Genomic DNA, 16241 nt, shown 5'->3' on the forward strand with positions numbered 1-16241 from the left:
GCACCAGAAAGTTAAGTCCTCTTCCTCTGAAACACCCGAGGTCGGGGCCCATTTGTGGCCTTGCAGCCAGTCCGATGATTTTCAGGGCCCTCTTGCCGTGAAGATGGAACTCTGGCGTCGGGTGAAATAATTCCTCAAGCGGCTTGGAATGTCTGGAACGGCTGCCTCCTCCCCGGAGACCGGAGACCGGGGCACTCGTAGCCCTCACGACGCGCCGGTTGGGGCTCCGACCCCGGCGAACTCGATCCCTGGCTCCGCGGCGCTCCAAATCCAGCGCAGCCCGCGGCCGGACGCCCGAAGCCACAGCTCCGCGATGTTGGGAGTAGGCGGCCACAGCGCTCCGGAGCTTACCGCACAGCGACCCGGTAAGGCATCGCCTGCTCCCTATTGGTTGTTGCAACTGTGTTGCAGCTCTCTCAGAAAATCATCTGCAACAGATCCTGACTGCCTTCAACAGTGCATACACGAGACTTGGACTTACCATCAACTCCAAGACTCTACCAATTTTCACCAACTGACACAAATTGGAAAAGAACCATCAATTCAACTTGGTGAAACAACCCTGGAAAATGTGGATCACTTTCCGTACCTTGGAAGTCACCTCTCCTCCAAAGTCGACCTTGATGACGAGATCCAACATCGTCTTAAGTGCGCTGAAACAGATTTTGGACGTTTTCGAACGAGTCTTTCAAAATCGTGACATCCAAACAGACACCAAAATGTTAGTGTACAATGCAGTAATGATTCTAACGCTCCTGTATGCATCAGAAACCTGGACAACATACCAACGCCATCTGAACACATTTGAAAATTTCCATCAACGATTTCTTCGAAGCTTGTTAAATATCAGCTGGGATGACAGAAGGATCAACGTCAGCATGCTGAATGAAGCAAAACATTTAGCATCAAAGCCTTCATCATCAAGAACCAACTAAGATGGGTCAGTTATGTTGTTCGGATGGAAGATATGCATCTACCAAAGCAAACCTTCTACTCCTAGCTCAAAAAAGGCAAATGTGAAAGAGACGGACAAAAGAAGAGATTCAAAGATGCCTTAAAAGCCAGAATGAAGAAATGTGAAATCGACATTGACAATTGGGAAACCAATGCCTAGGTCAGGAAACTCTGGCGAACCATCACCCAAGAAGGAACAGCGACCTTCGATGCCAACAGATGCGCTGAATTAGAAAGAGAAGAAAACGGAAAGAGAGGCAGCAACAACCAAAGCCCGATCTGCCATCTGGAATTAACTGTCCTGAATGCCGAAGAACTTTCAAAGCCAGGATTGGATTCATAAGCCACCTGAGAGTCCATAAAAACAAGGAACATAGACCATCATCCTCGACCTCGAGGGATAGCCACGACAACAACTTCCAAAATGAAGACTAATCTGGAATAATGGTTCATAATGACATAAAACATTTCAAGTTAAAATTGAAATTATTATATAGCAAACATGTTGTTCTCAAAATGCTAAATAAAGTTTATGATGCTTCAACACATCATAGAAAATGCATTTCAAGTACCTCTCTCTTAAATACAAGTTTATATCTGCAATGCCTCAGGGTAAAGTACCAGATGTTATTGAGCATTAGTTTCAAAAGTGTCTAATTTAGTTTCATATCCAGAGAAGTCTAGCCCCCCGACATGCTTTGTTTCATTAATGAGCTAATTGCTTTTAGTTTATTAGATTTAAACCACATCAATGTGAGGGATATCAGTGCACAAACATTTCATCTTTTTCTAACACCCATAGATGTCCAAACCCTGTGGAACTGCAGCAGACAAACTGGCCTGGTCTAATCATTATATTCACACATTAATTTAAATTTCCCTCAGTGCCTGCTGCAATCAATACTGCCACCTCTTCCCTGCCCATTATCTTTAATTGTTGTTGGGGGGAAAGAGCTAGCTGCCATCCTTAGTGCCTACCTCTCTAGCTCTCGTATTACTTTTCCCTAGGAACCAAATTGGCGATGAGCTAAAGTTTTTGCCGAAAATGGTTGTAAAATGGTCCAATGTGAAAAATATACTATTTATGTAATATTCTACTATTTCTGCATTTACACCATTAAAAAAACATTTTAGTGTTTAGTGCTAGCTAGTAATAATTCGAGAAGGAGTTTTTTTCTTCTGTCACGTCTTCCGATTTGGCTCCTCTTTCATATTCTGCTCTCTCTTTTGACGGCATAGCAATGTAACTTTAAATAAAAGAGCCACAGTGTTTGCGGCAATATTCACGATCACAGATGGATATTCATTGAGTGACCATCGTCTGATGATTAAGGAACAGAGCTAAGCATGTGGAAAAAATAAGGAGGTCAAACATTGGAGACGAGCAAAATTGCACAATTAATAAAGAACAAGATATCGCTGCAGTTTTCAAAATTTGTATATAAAGATGGAGAGCGTATTAAGCACTGGGATAGACATTGCAAACCCGACGCATTCAGAACATGATTATTCATCGCAAGGGAGAATGGTGAATTGTGATTTATTTAGTATTTTTATTCATTTAAATATGTACAAAGTGTTTTTGGTTTCACTTATTTATTTTTTAAATTAGCAATTTCATTTTTAGTAACTTCTAAAAAATCTTTGAATGACAGGAATGACAACAAACACACAACAGCTTGGACAAAAAGCAAAGCTGGAAGTATAGTTTTGCAATCTGCCAATGTATTTGTCGGTGACGCTTTTCTGAACTATCTGTGTCTACAATTCTACCAGAGCTGAATTGGACATGCAGCCTCACTTTTTAGTTGCTTGGCTGTGTTGGCCAGTGAGATCATCCATAAGGAACTTGACCTTCCCCGTTCTGGACGTGGGAAGCAGTGAGTGTGGGGAGTGAGACCCATTCAGCAGACTATGCAGTAGTATGGATAATCCTGCTGGCCAGCAAAGCCTGGCAGCTAAGCCGTGAGATTCAATGTCCAAATAGGCCTCTCATATCAGAATTACAGGGACACAGACAGATCAGATGAGTAGCACCCACAAATATTTGACAGATGGCAAAGCCATGCTTCTTGACTCAAAAATATTGGTTAAAATTAAATTGCTAATTTAGTAAAAATAGAAACCAAAATTATTTAATTAAGTGAAAACATATAAGGAAGCACTTCAAAAAAACAAAAAATGATTTCCCATTGTCCTTTGCAATGCACAATCGTTCCCAAAATAATGGGTTTGCCAGGTCTATCCCACTGCATGATCCAAGAACTCAGTGTAAGTACTGGTGGAACTAAAGTAAACTCCCACTCCATGGCTAGATTCTGACAATTTTATGGCTGTGTTTTGCTATGAGATTCTATATTGGTTCATGCCAATAATTCCACACGAAACTGCCTGCAAAACCAAGCACAATGAAAGCATGTTAATGTTTTGTCGTATAACCATTATACAAAAGAGAAAACATGAAATCACATATGTTTTTATATCAGTTCCATTGCTGATACCAGAAGTTTAATTGGACTTGAGGTTCCCAGTTTCACTGCCTGACTGTGTTGTCTTGTAAAGGGCCTGTCCCACCTGCATGTGGCGAGCGTGACCAAACATGGTGGCTTGAGGCGTACGGCCTCGCGGGTCCGGTCCCACTTCCAACTGCGGAGCCGTCTGGAGCTGGTCCCGACATCATACTCACCAATCAGCTGGGCAGTAGGCGGGCCGACTGAATTTGGACGTCGCACGGCATTGGGCGGTTACGTCATCACGCAACAGCACGCCGGGCGGTGACATCATCGCTCAATGCCACAAGCTAGGCGTACGCCGTCAAGACGCTGCGTACAGCATCGAGACGCTGCGTACGCCTGTTGAGGCGCTGTGTATGGCCTCAATGCGGCTCCGGGCCGACAGGCCGTTGCCGCGCAGGATTTTTGGACAGTGTCAGTTTTTCGGAGCCCCACGCGATGTCTGGACCAGCCTCGCACAACTCCATACACCTCCGGCGATTGAAGTGGGACCGGCCCCGCGAGGCTGTACGGCTCAAGCGACCACGTTAGGTCGCGCTCGCCGCATGCAGTCGCATGCTGGTGGGACAGGCCCTTAAGTAATCCAGAGGCCTGGACTCAAACCCCAAACCCCACCTTGGCAGCAAAGGAATTTTAATAATCTGGAGCAAGTGATCTATAATGACCATCATGAAAAAGACACTTTGTCAATTCACAAATGAACTCCAGAGGAGAAAATCCACTATGCTTATCCCACTTGCCCTGAAGTCAAATATTCCCACTGGTGTGAAAGACTCGGAAATGGCTTAACAATCCACTTATTTACACTAATACCACCCATATTCTCAAATAGAATAAAACTGGATAAACTAGACATTGACCAAGACAATGAAATTGATTAAAGTTATTCCCTGCCCCGGTTCCATTTCACAAACAGCTGTGGACATGGTCTAAAGAGCTGTCCCACAGACTAGTCAAGCTGCAGCCTGATATAGTCGTATGCACAAAATCATACAATTGTGCCTTCCATATATATTGAAGAAGTCTCCTGATTTTAAACAGGAGCAGGGATGTTATGTAAGTTAGTGGCTCATACAGTGTGTGTATGTGTGCAAACATTGTGTCTTTATTAATGGCCATGCTCCAATGTAGATGGGAACAAAGCCACTAATGTCCAATTAAAATTATGCCACACTGCCAATTAGTCCATGAATATTGAATTGAAGTGATCTTCCCATCTGCCCATGAGCCTTGAAAATCAGTGGAAGTAGGGATCGGTACATGAGAAACCTCAGACTGATGAATTCACTTTAAATTTTCCCATTCTCTCACCAAACTATATGGAGTGAAGGGAGTTCAAATCCTGATGCCAACCCATGAAGGATCAGACATGTAATCTATTCACATAAGAAATAGTGAGGTGGTTACAATATTTAACTTGTTTTTCAGCTATTTACATGTATCAGTCTCTAGCACAAGATCTAAATATAAAATATGGTACAGGATATAAATTAACTGCATTTTTGTTTGCTAGTAAGCTGACTGTTAAAAAATATCCTTGTACAAGGTCTGAATGCTTCTAGCAGATTTGAGAAAATTGACATTAGTGATGTTTCTGCTTTCTGGAATTTTATATAAGCATTAGGGATCTGAACAGCCCATATCCAACTGGAAAATACCAGTCAAAACATATTTCTCTTTACATTAGTTTACTGTCAGAGTCATAGGATCATAGACTTGCCCAACACATCCCATTTGCCCTCATTAGGACCATATCCTTCTCTGCCTTAGTATCTGACTCCACCATTGACTCTGGCAGTACATCCCAGATATCAACCCCACTCCATGTAAAACTAACCCCTAAGATCCCCTTAAAATCCCCTTCCTCTCAATGTAAACATGTTTCCTCTCTATGTGCTCATGTTTTTGATATACCTAATATGGGGGAAAAAAACTTTGTAATGTCACCCATTCCTTCTCTCCAGAGAAGAGGGGCCTGGGGGTGTGTGTGAGCAGGGGGCTGGAGGTGGAGGTGGAGGGGGAAGAGCATGGTGTGGGGGGGGGGCGGTGTAGGCAGTGGCGGGTGTGGGGGACGGGCATGTGGGGGAGGGGGGTGTGGGGTGTGCGTGTGTGGGGGAGGTGTGAGGGAGGTGTGGGGGAAGAGGGGGTGGGGGAGGGGGGGTGAGGGAGGGAGGGTGTGGGGAAGGGAGGCATGTGGGAAGGGGTATATGGGGAAGGGGCTGTGGGGAAGTGGGGGGTGTGGGGAAGGGGGGGTGTGGGAGGGTGGGGGCGTGGGGGATGGAGGGTGTGGGGGAATGGGGAGGTGTGGGGAAGGGGGAAAGGGGGTGTGGGGAGAGGGGGTGGTCACAGCAGACGCAGTTTGCACTCTGCTCACCCCGCACCTTCAGCTTTCGGTCTCAAGCAGTAGCTCCCGGTTCCACTCCGACTTTACTCAGAGGCTTCCGGTTCAACTTAACAGCTCAGCCAGCACGCTGCTCACGGTCTCAGCCCCGCCTCTGGGGATTTATTCTCCGTGGGTACCGGAAGGAGCATTACCTTCATGGTGACTGACAGGCGAGAAGACCAATCTGCTGATCTCACGATTTTTTAAACCTTCATAACATTTCTAATATTTCACCGATCAGAACAAAACGTGGTGTGCTTGGGGCAGAGGAGAACAGTGAGTAAGGTCGCAAAAAAATCCTAGCAATATAGGTTAGCGTTTTTGCGCAAACTAAAATAAAATACAAACCAGAAGTGGTCAAGATGAGAGTTTTAGTAATAGTATAGATAAATAGATGAACATGGACTCTAAGATTCCTCAGTGCATCAATGCTGTTAATGTTTAAGAAAGAACTGCAGAGGCTGGAAAATTCAAAGGTAGACAAAAATGTTGGAGAAACTCAGCGGGTGAGGCAGCATCTATGGAGCGAATGAATGAATAGGGAACGTTTCGGGTCGAGACCCTTCTTCAAACATCAATGTTGTTAATGGTCTTTAATGTATTTAATTGTCGGTTGAATTTTCAAAGTTCCTGATGTGTGCACTCTTGATTGCTGAAGTGCCGTGCCAGGAGAATAAACAATGCAAATTATTCGGAACAGTAAATTACATGTTTTAATTCCAGAGCATGTGATTACTTTCTGATCAGAATTTAACTACCCAGTTAGTGCAGCATTTCTCCAATAATTCTTACTGTCCGCGGGACATTGAGAGGATTTTACTCTGTTTTCTTTCAATATCCTTCTGCTAAACATTACACATGCTACAACCAGATTACAGAAATTGTCTTGATTCGTCAGATAATGAGAAATGTAATTGGTTCAGAAGTGTGAAAAAGAGCATTAATGATGCATTGTTGTGAGTTGTTAATTTTCCTCCACATTTTACTGATAAAATATCATTTAATGAAATTATCCATATTAAAATCAAACTTAAGGGTCATTAAGATCTACGAAAAAAAACATTATTAATGTTGCACAGTGGAGGAGAATGCGGCATGCTGAGATCCATTCCACAGCTCTTTCAATGCTGACCTTAAACAATGAATATGCGCAAGTGAGAATCAGCCCCACTCATTGCAGTGCAATAAAGCAGAAAGAAAACTCTAACAGCCCAACAACAAATTGCTGCTGACCAACCAGTTCACACTCTGCAACAAAGCATTTCAAATCTGCAGTGATATTAAGATAGGTAGATTCCAATTTAGTTCGCTATAATTCCCTTCAGCTGAAAAATGTTAAATGTTTTCTCCAAGCCTACACTAATATTAAAATATTAATTTTAGAGCAACATCAGTCCTGGTGCTTGTTTGAAGCCCAGGTATATTTCAGCGAGGGAATGCAGATACAATTCTACTGTTCATTTTCAGGCCTCTAACCTTCCTTTTATATTATGTTTATATTTAATGTATTGTTTATTGCTGAATAACGAAGGTTGTGGGAATTGGTGAAGTAGAGTAATAGGTATCATTGGAGCACAGGTTTCTCTAGGGTTGCAAAAATATTAAAATAATACTGAAGGATACAAGTTTGGTGTGAGTTAGAACATACATTCAGAAAGTATTCAGACCCCTGCACTTTTTCCACATTTTCTTACATTACAGCCTTATTCTAAAATGGATTAAATTCATATTTTTAATCATCAATCTGCGCACAATACCCCATAATATAAAAGCAAAAATATGTGTTTAGAAATTTTTGCAAAGTAATTAAAAAGAAATAACTGAAATATCACATTTACATAAGTATTCAGACCCTTTACTCAGTACTTTGTTGAGGCACCTTTGGCAGCGATTACAGCCTACAAGCTTGGCACACCTGTATTTGGGTAATTTCTCCCATTCTTCTCTGCAGATCCTCTGAAGCTCTAACAGGTTGGATGGGGAGCGTCGATGCACAGCTATTTTCAAGTTCCTCCAGAGATGTTCGATCGGGTTCAAGTCCGGGCTCTCAAGGACAATCACAGACTTGTCATGAAGCCACTCCTGCATTGTCTTGGCTATGTGTTTAGGATCATTGTCCTGTTGAAAGGCGAACCTCCGTCCCTGTCTGAGGTCCAGAATGCTCTGGAGCAGGTTTTCATCAAGGATCTCTCTGGACTTTGCTCCGTTCATCTTTCCCCTCAAAATCCTGACTAGTCTCCCCATTCCTGCCGCTGAAAAACATCCCCGCTGCATGATGCTGCCACCACCATGCTTCACCGTAGGTATGGCATTGGCCAGGTGATGAGCGGTGCCTGGTTTCCTCCAGACATGACACATGGCATTCAGGCCAAAGATTTCAATCTGGGTTTCATCAGAGAGAATATTTTTTCTCTTGCCTTTTGGCAAACTCCAAGAGGGCCGTCATGTGCCTTTTACTGAGTAGTGGCTACCATAAAGGCCTGATTGGTGGAGTGCTGCAGATATAGTTGTTCTTCTGAAAGGTTCTCCCATCTCCACAGAGGAACTCTGGAGCTCTGTCAGAGTGACCATCGGGTTCTTGGTCACCTTCCTGACCAAGGTCCTTCTCCCCTGAAAGCTCAGTTTTGCCAGGTGGGTGGTTCCAAAGTTCTTCCATTTAAGAATGACGGAAGCCACTGTGCTCTTCGGGAACTGCAATGCTGCAAAAAATGTTTTATACCCTTCCCCAGATCCGTGTCTCGACACAATCCTGTCTCGGAGGTCTACGGCCAATTCCTTCCTCTTCATGGCTTGGTTTTCGCTCTGACTTGCACCTCAACTGTGGGACCTTACATTGAGAAAGGTGTGTGCCTTTCCAAATCATATCAATTGAATTTACCACTGATGGACTCCAATCAAGTTGTAGAAACATCTCAAGGATAATCAATGGAAACAGGATGAACCTAAACTCAATTTTGAGTGTCATATTAAAGGGTATGAATACTTATGTAAATGTGATATTTCAGTTATTTATTTTTAATTACTTTGCAAAAATTTCTAAACACCTGATTTCCCTTCTTCATTCTGGGGTATTGTGTGTGCATTGATAATTTAAAAAAAAATTAATCAATTTTAAAATAAGGCTGTAACGTATCAAAATGTGGGAAAAGTGAAGGGGTCTGAATACTTTCTGAATGCACTGTAGACCACAGAACAGTGCTGCACAGGAATAGGTCTTTGGCCAATGATGTCTATGCTGAACAAGATGTCAAATTAAAATAATCTGCCTGCACATGATGCATGTCCCTCCATACCCTGCACAGCTATCCAAAAGCCACCTAAATGCCACTGTTGTATCTGCTTCCATCACCATCTCTGACAGCATGTTCCAAAGATCCACCACACTCTGTGTAAAAAAATCGGCCTGGCACATTTCCTTTAAACTCTCCCCTACTCATCATAAAACTCTGCCCACAAGTTTTAAAAAAATATTTCCAACCTCAAAAAAATATATTGACTATGTACCCTCTATATACCTCTCATAATTTCAGACGCTGCAGAGAAAATAATCCAAGTTTGTCTAACTTTATTTAGTTTAGTTTAGTTTAGTTTAGTTTAGTTTCGTTTAGTTTAGTTTAGTTTAGTTTAGTTTAGTTTAGTTATACAGCATGGAAACAGGCCCTTCAGCCCACCGAGTCTGTGTTGACCAACAATCAACCGTACACTAATTCTATCCTACACAGTAGGACTAATTTACAGAAGATAATTAACCTGCAAACTTCAATGTCTTTGGAATGTGGGAGGAAACTGGAGCACCTGGAGAAAACCCACATGGTTACAGGGAGAATGTACAAACTGCATACAGACAGCAGTCATACTCAGGATGAGTCACTGGGTCTTTGGCGCTGTAAGGTAGCAACTCTACCGCTACACCACTGTGCTGCCCACAAATAGGTTCTAATCACATAAGTTTTGAATTCTCCAATATTAGGTGAATTCTAACAATTCCTGCTTTCTCTCCTCTTTTTCCTCCACACCCCTTTCCCCCTTCCATCCTCATTCCACAAATAAACTTACACCTATTTCTCCCCTCTCCGCTCCCTCCTCCGACCTTCCTTCCTCTGACCACAATTTGCAACTCTCCAATGTTTCTGTCACACGCCTACTCTGTTAATCTCCGGCCTTTGTTTCAGCCATCTATCATCCACCTCAACACCACTCCCCCCCTTCCCCCCCCCCTGTTGCCTGCATCCTCCCAACACCTGCCATGCTTTGTCCTACCTCTGCTCTCTCTCAGCTCTCCCCTCCTCCCCCATAATCAGTCTGAATTAGGATCCTGACCCTCAACATCACCTATTCATGTTCTCCAGAGGTGCTGTCAGCACTTTGTGTCCTTTTGTGCCCTAACCAAAGTTTGCATAAGCAATGTCATAAATAAAGACGGGCTTAAGTATCATGTGTAGGAAGGAACTGCAGACAGACACAAAATGCTGGAGTAAGTCAGCGAGACAGGCAGCATCTCTGGAGAGAAGGAATGCGTGACGTTTCGGGTCGAGACCCTTCTTCATAATTCAGGCTTAACTGAAAAGTTAGCAAAAACTGAATATGAAATGGATAGCAATGATTAAAAAAAAGCAAAATGCATTATTACATGGTAATAATTATATTATTGCTTATTACAGTCTTTTGCACAAATGTTCCTGGATCTATTTGGTGCCATGTGATTTTGATGAGATCAGCACATTGTTACTGCATCTCCCAAATGCTCAAAACAGATAACAATTCCATTGTACAATATGCCTGATACCAGAATCTTCAATGGACAGTAAAAAAGCCGATAGACCTAAAATGTTCTGCCGTCACAAATTGATGAGACAACTTTCTGTTCACGTACAAAGTTTTTATAAAATCAAAGTTCAGTAAAGAACCAACAAAGCAGTGAATTCTTTAGCATTATGAAACATTTGGAAAATAACATTTTAAAAGTTCACTGGTGCCAATCTCAAAATTGTTGAGATGACCTCTCATTATCAGAAATTGAATAGGAACATTTTAATTTCCTTTTACAGTCAAGGCATCAACCATAATCTCTGAGTTTTCTTAAATAATCTGTCAATTATCAATTTGAATGCATAATTAAATATTCTGTCAATTGTCATCTTCACTGCATATTTTTCTGAGAACGTCGCTTCATAAACTACATTAATAAATAACATAGGATTCCTGCACTGATATTGATTTCATGAAACATGGAATTTTCCTTTGCACGTTTCCCTTAATTATCCTATTCTTTTATCTTCCTGAAAAATTACACAGATTGAAAGGAAGTAGGGAGGAGAGAGGGAAGAAATCTATATGCATTGGTCATTATGATTGGTACAAGCTAAATACACCACAGGTTTTCTGCCTATTTTCTATTGTCCAAAGCACAGATGATCATTTGCCATGCATTCCTCTTGCCAATAATCAGAATAAGGAGTGTGTTTTATTAGAATAGAATAGAATGCTATTTATTGTCATTCAAACCTGGGTTTGAACGAAATTCCATTTCTACAGTTTTTTTACAATTACAAAACAATCCAAGACCCACACTAAACACAGTTTACATAAACATCCATCACAGTGAGTCTCCAACATCTCCTCACTGTGATGGAAGGCAAAGTCTTTATCTCTTCCCTTTGTTCCTTCTCCCGTGGTTCAGCAGTCCAACTGCAGTGTCGAGGCGAACTGGGGCTCCGATGTTAAAGCCCCCGGCGGGCGATGGTAAGTCCTGAGGCTGTTTAAGCCACGCCGGGCGATGTGAGGCCCCGGCTCCATGTCCTTCAAACCCGTGATTCCAGCGGGAGAAGTCGCCGTTGCGGAGCTCGGAAAAGCGGTCTCCCACCAGGGAGCTGCGAGCTCCCGATGTTCCCGTCCACCGGGTCTGCGGCCGGTGCCTCCGAACTCCAAAATTCGGGTCGCAGCCGCACGCCACCACAGCTCTTCCCGCTCCGAAGTTGGCCAGCTCCGCGATGTCAGTTCCGCAGGCTCTGCAACTGGAGCCCTCAGGTTAGTCCCGGCCGGAGGTCACCGCCGGCTCCACGATGTTAGGCCCAACGACATCCGAGACCCGACAGGGAATAGTCGGGTCCCCGCACAGGGAAGAGATTAACGGTTTCCCCCACAGCCCCCCCCACCAACCCCCCACATATACACAGCTAAAAAATAAAATAAAAACTGACTCAAAGACATACATTTAACAAGACAAAAAATAAAAAAAGACAGACGACTGTAGTCGAGCCGCTGCCGTCTGTGCCTGTCTGTAAACTTTTGGAGATATTCAATCCACGGGTTGCTAATTTTGATGTCTAGAAGTCAAGAGTCAAGAGAGTTTTATTGTCATGTGTCCCAGATAGCCCAAATTCTTGCTCGCTGCAGTACAACAGAATATGTAAACGTAATACAGAACAGGAGATGAAAGTCTGTCTATATACCATAGACCATATATGTACACAATAAATAAACAGATAAAATGCAATAGACAATTATTGTTCAGAGTTTGTTTGATGTCGTATTTAGCAGCCTAATGGCTGTGGGGAAGAAGCTGTTCTTGAAATTAGATGTTCCAGATTTCTAGCTCCTGTACCGTCTTCCCGATGACAATGTAGAGATGAGTATGTGGCCAGGATGGTGTGGCTCTTTAATGATGCTGACTGCCTTTGGAGGCAGCAACTGCGATTGATCCCTTCGATGGTGGGGAGGTCAGAGCCGATGATGGACTGGGCAGTGGTCACAAATTTCTGCATTCTTTTCCGGTCCTGGACATTCAAGTTGCCGTACCAAGCCACGATGCAACCAATCAGCATGCTCTCTACTATGCACCTGTAGAAGTTCTAGAGAGTCCTCTTTAACATTCCGACTCTCCGTAATCTTCTCAGGAAGTAGTGGCGCTGATGTGCCTTCTTTATAAGTGCATCAGTGTGCTGGGACCAGGAAAGATCTTCGGAAATATGCACGCCCAGGAATTTGAAGTTCTTGACACTTTCCACCGAGACCGGACCAGAGCTTCGGCAGCGGCGGCGCGGCGCTAGATTCACCGCGGAGTGGGCGATACCTACCTGGATCGCTGTTTGGAGCTCCGGAGCATGGGGCCTGCAGCATCGACATCGCGGGGCTGTGGTTTGCGGAGCTCCCAACGCGGGCTGCGCTGACCGACATTGCGGAGTCCCTGGGGCCCTTTAACGAGGGCCGCCAGTGGTAAATCTCCGCCCGGCGAGGCCTGGGTCGTCGGGAGCTGCGGACTCCGGTGGGGAGCAGCCGTTTTGGAGGCCCAAGCCGCTGAGGTTGACCTCCAGTCCCGACATCGGAGTTCCAACATCCCAGCGAGCGGGCCTGAGCGGCGGGCTGCCCATAGCGGCGACTGCGGAGGGCTCTGGAGGCCCCGAACATGGGTGAACATCGAGGAAGAGACTGACTTTGGTGCCTTCCCTCACAGTGGGAAACTTTTGATTCTGCTGTGTGGGGATATTTTATGTTGAACTCTATCGTGTGGTGTGGTGTGTTCTTTATTTTATTGTATGGCTGTATGGTGATCACATTTCACTGTGCAATCTGGTACATATGACAAATAAATGTATCTTGTATCTTGTATCTTGTAGTGAAGAAGAAAGACAACATGTAGTGTATAATATTCTAGCTGCAGAGCAAGTACAGATAACAAATATTCCATTGGTGCAATGAGGTAGGTCGGGAGATCAAGAACTAATTTTCTCATGAATCATTGGACTTTGAGATCAGATCATGATGTGATATATTAATAAATAAGTATCCAGAAATTTAGAGCAAAAGTCACATTGCATTTCATAGTCCTTGTCCACACAAACTGAAAGTAAGTTAGAGAAAACTAAAGTTCAAAAATTAAGTTTCAAAGCACAGCTGGCAATTATAAATCCATTTCTGGTTATCATACGAAGATGATTGTGAGTTTTCTCAAACCATTGCAATATGGCTTGTTAGTTCATCTGATTGGCAGTTATGAACTGGTGTTATGGGGAGAAGGCAGGAGAATGGGGTTGAGAGTGAAAGATAGATTGAACGGCGGAGTGGCCTTGATGGGGCGAATGGTCTAATTCTGCACCTTGGACTTATGAACTTATGAACTTATTTGTAAATGGAGTTGCACTTACGTAAGATAAAGTGATAAAGACATTGGATCCCCTAAGGAGATTAGTGAACAATTGACATTCTATTTACTCATTTTCCCCTCAGAGATGATCCAAGGTGCACACAGTAAACCATAACCCCTGGAAGTTTCTGGATCACAAATCTCATTCTTGGAAGATGAGCAGATCTCCTGTTGAACTGGCATCAAGAGTTGCTGCTGAAAGCAAGGATGCTATTCAACACTTCCATTCTCTGGTAATATTCAATACAAAGATGCAAATGTTTCTGGTTGATCCAATCTATGCACTTCTAAACAACATCTTATTTCTTCCATCTAACACCAACATCAAAGATAGTCGAGAACACCCAATATTGAGGTCACATATGTGTCTGTGTGCAAGCCATTTTTATTATCAACTTGTGGTTTACCTGGAGTTGGAAGTGGAGATCAGGTAGAAATCAAAGGGAAAATAGGATAGAAGATTATATACCGAGGATTGGATGAAAGGAAAATGGGAAGTTGAAATAAGAGCTGAAGGGATGGGGTAAGGAAAAGAAACTCGAGGAGTGGCATTGATTGGAATGTGAATAGTTGACAGATGAATCCACGGGCAATTTACAATTGGTTTCAAGCACCATTCTCCACAACAGTATACAATGCCCCTAGACTTTTGTGTCTGTGTCTCTAAATAATATCATAGCATTATGTAGAAACAATGTTTTCAACAGTGTAGTCTCACATCCATATGCACACTTGTTTTAAATATGTTTTTATAAATATTTTTTAATTTTGTTTATAAATTACAATATGGGCATTAAACAGACCTTAGCATGTTCCCTTCACCACATTTTCTAAAATACATATTTTGCTTTTCTTCCATTTTATGTGCCAACAGATTTGGATTAGAAAATATAGTTGCCTGAATTTATGGCCACTTCTACAGACAGCCAAGGAATAGCAAACCTGTCTTCAAAAACAGGATGCCAGTGGAGAGAGTGAATGGCTTTAAGTTCCTGGGCATGCCTATCTCAGTTTAGTTTATCACCAGTGTATTGAGGTACAGTGAAAAGCTTTGTCTCTGAAGATCTGTCCTGAGCACAGCACATTGATGCAATCACAACAAAAAATCTCTTCATCACCTCAACTTCCTTTGAAGATTGAGGAGATTTGGTATGTCCATATCAGTATTAGTTTATTGACTTTTATAAGATCATCACATATTATCTGTGGGTATTATATATAGGGACCCGTTAAGCTGCTGAAACCTGAATGGAAACCTCTGGAGACTTTGCGCCCCGCCCAAGGTTTCCGTGCGGTTCCCGGAGGTTGCAGGTGGTTGCCGGAGGTTGCAGGTAGTGGAAGCAGGTAGGGAGACTGACAAAAACCTCCGGGAACCTCCGGGAACCGCACGGAAACCTTGGGTGGGGCGCAACATCTCCAGAGGTTTCCGTTCAGGTTTCCTAAGTGGGACAGGGGCATAAATAAGAATGTAATTGCTCCATTGTCGTTTACACATGACAATTAAACATCCTTGACTCTTGACTCATTTAAATTATAGAGATTTGCTGACTTCAAATTCCGGCTCTCTTGGACAGCTGGTATAGTACAGCACATCCCATTTAACTAGCATGTCTGGCCTATGTCAGCTCTTGTTTTACGTAGGCAACATACATGAGCACACACTGCAGTGCGTGGAAATCTACTGCCATACACTTTATGAATGAACGGGCCATTTTATAGGTAAAACGTTCGAAAAACAACCCTTCAAGCTCCTTGACATTGAAGTGAATTTTCCAAATCATTTTAATCAGGTGCGCCATCTTTCTGGCATCACCATTCACCATTCGAAATAGGTTTACCTACAGACGAGATTTAGAGAGATAGCAGGTTTAATGTAGATGTTCTCAATATAGCCACGTGATGGCGCTGATGTATGCTGGCACGGCGGAGTCGGCAATAAAAAGAATCTAAGCAATTACAACCTTGGTGATTTGAGCTCATGCACTTGGAAACCCTTTGATGTTTCCAAAGATAAGACCCCTTCATTTAAAAAAAAACGTCATCCATCTGATTAGAAATATTAAGTTACAGCACCACAAAAATATAAGCAGGCGTTGTGAACATGACTGCAATTAAACAAATAAATTGAAGCACTGCATTGCTTTTTTTAACTATTAATCTTTGATAGGAACCATATATATGGCATATATGTCCATATGCCAATGTTTTTGATCATTTTATATATATGCAGATGCATTCATCCAAATAA

Source organism: Amblyraja radiata, chromosome 4 (genome assembly GCF_010909765.2).
Source record: "Amblyraja radiata isolate CabotCenter1 chromosome 4, sAmbRad1.1.pri, whole genome shotgun sequence".
Classification (NCBI taxonomy): Eukaryota; Metazoa; Chordata; class Chondrichthyes; order Rajiformes; family Rajidae; genus Amblyraja; species Amblyraja radiata.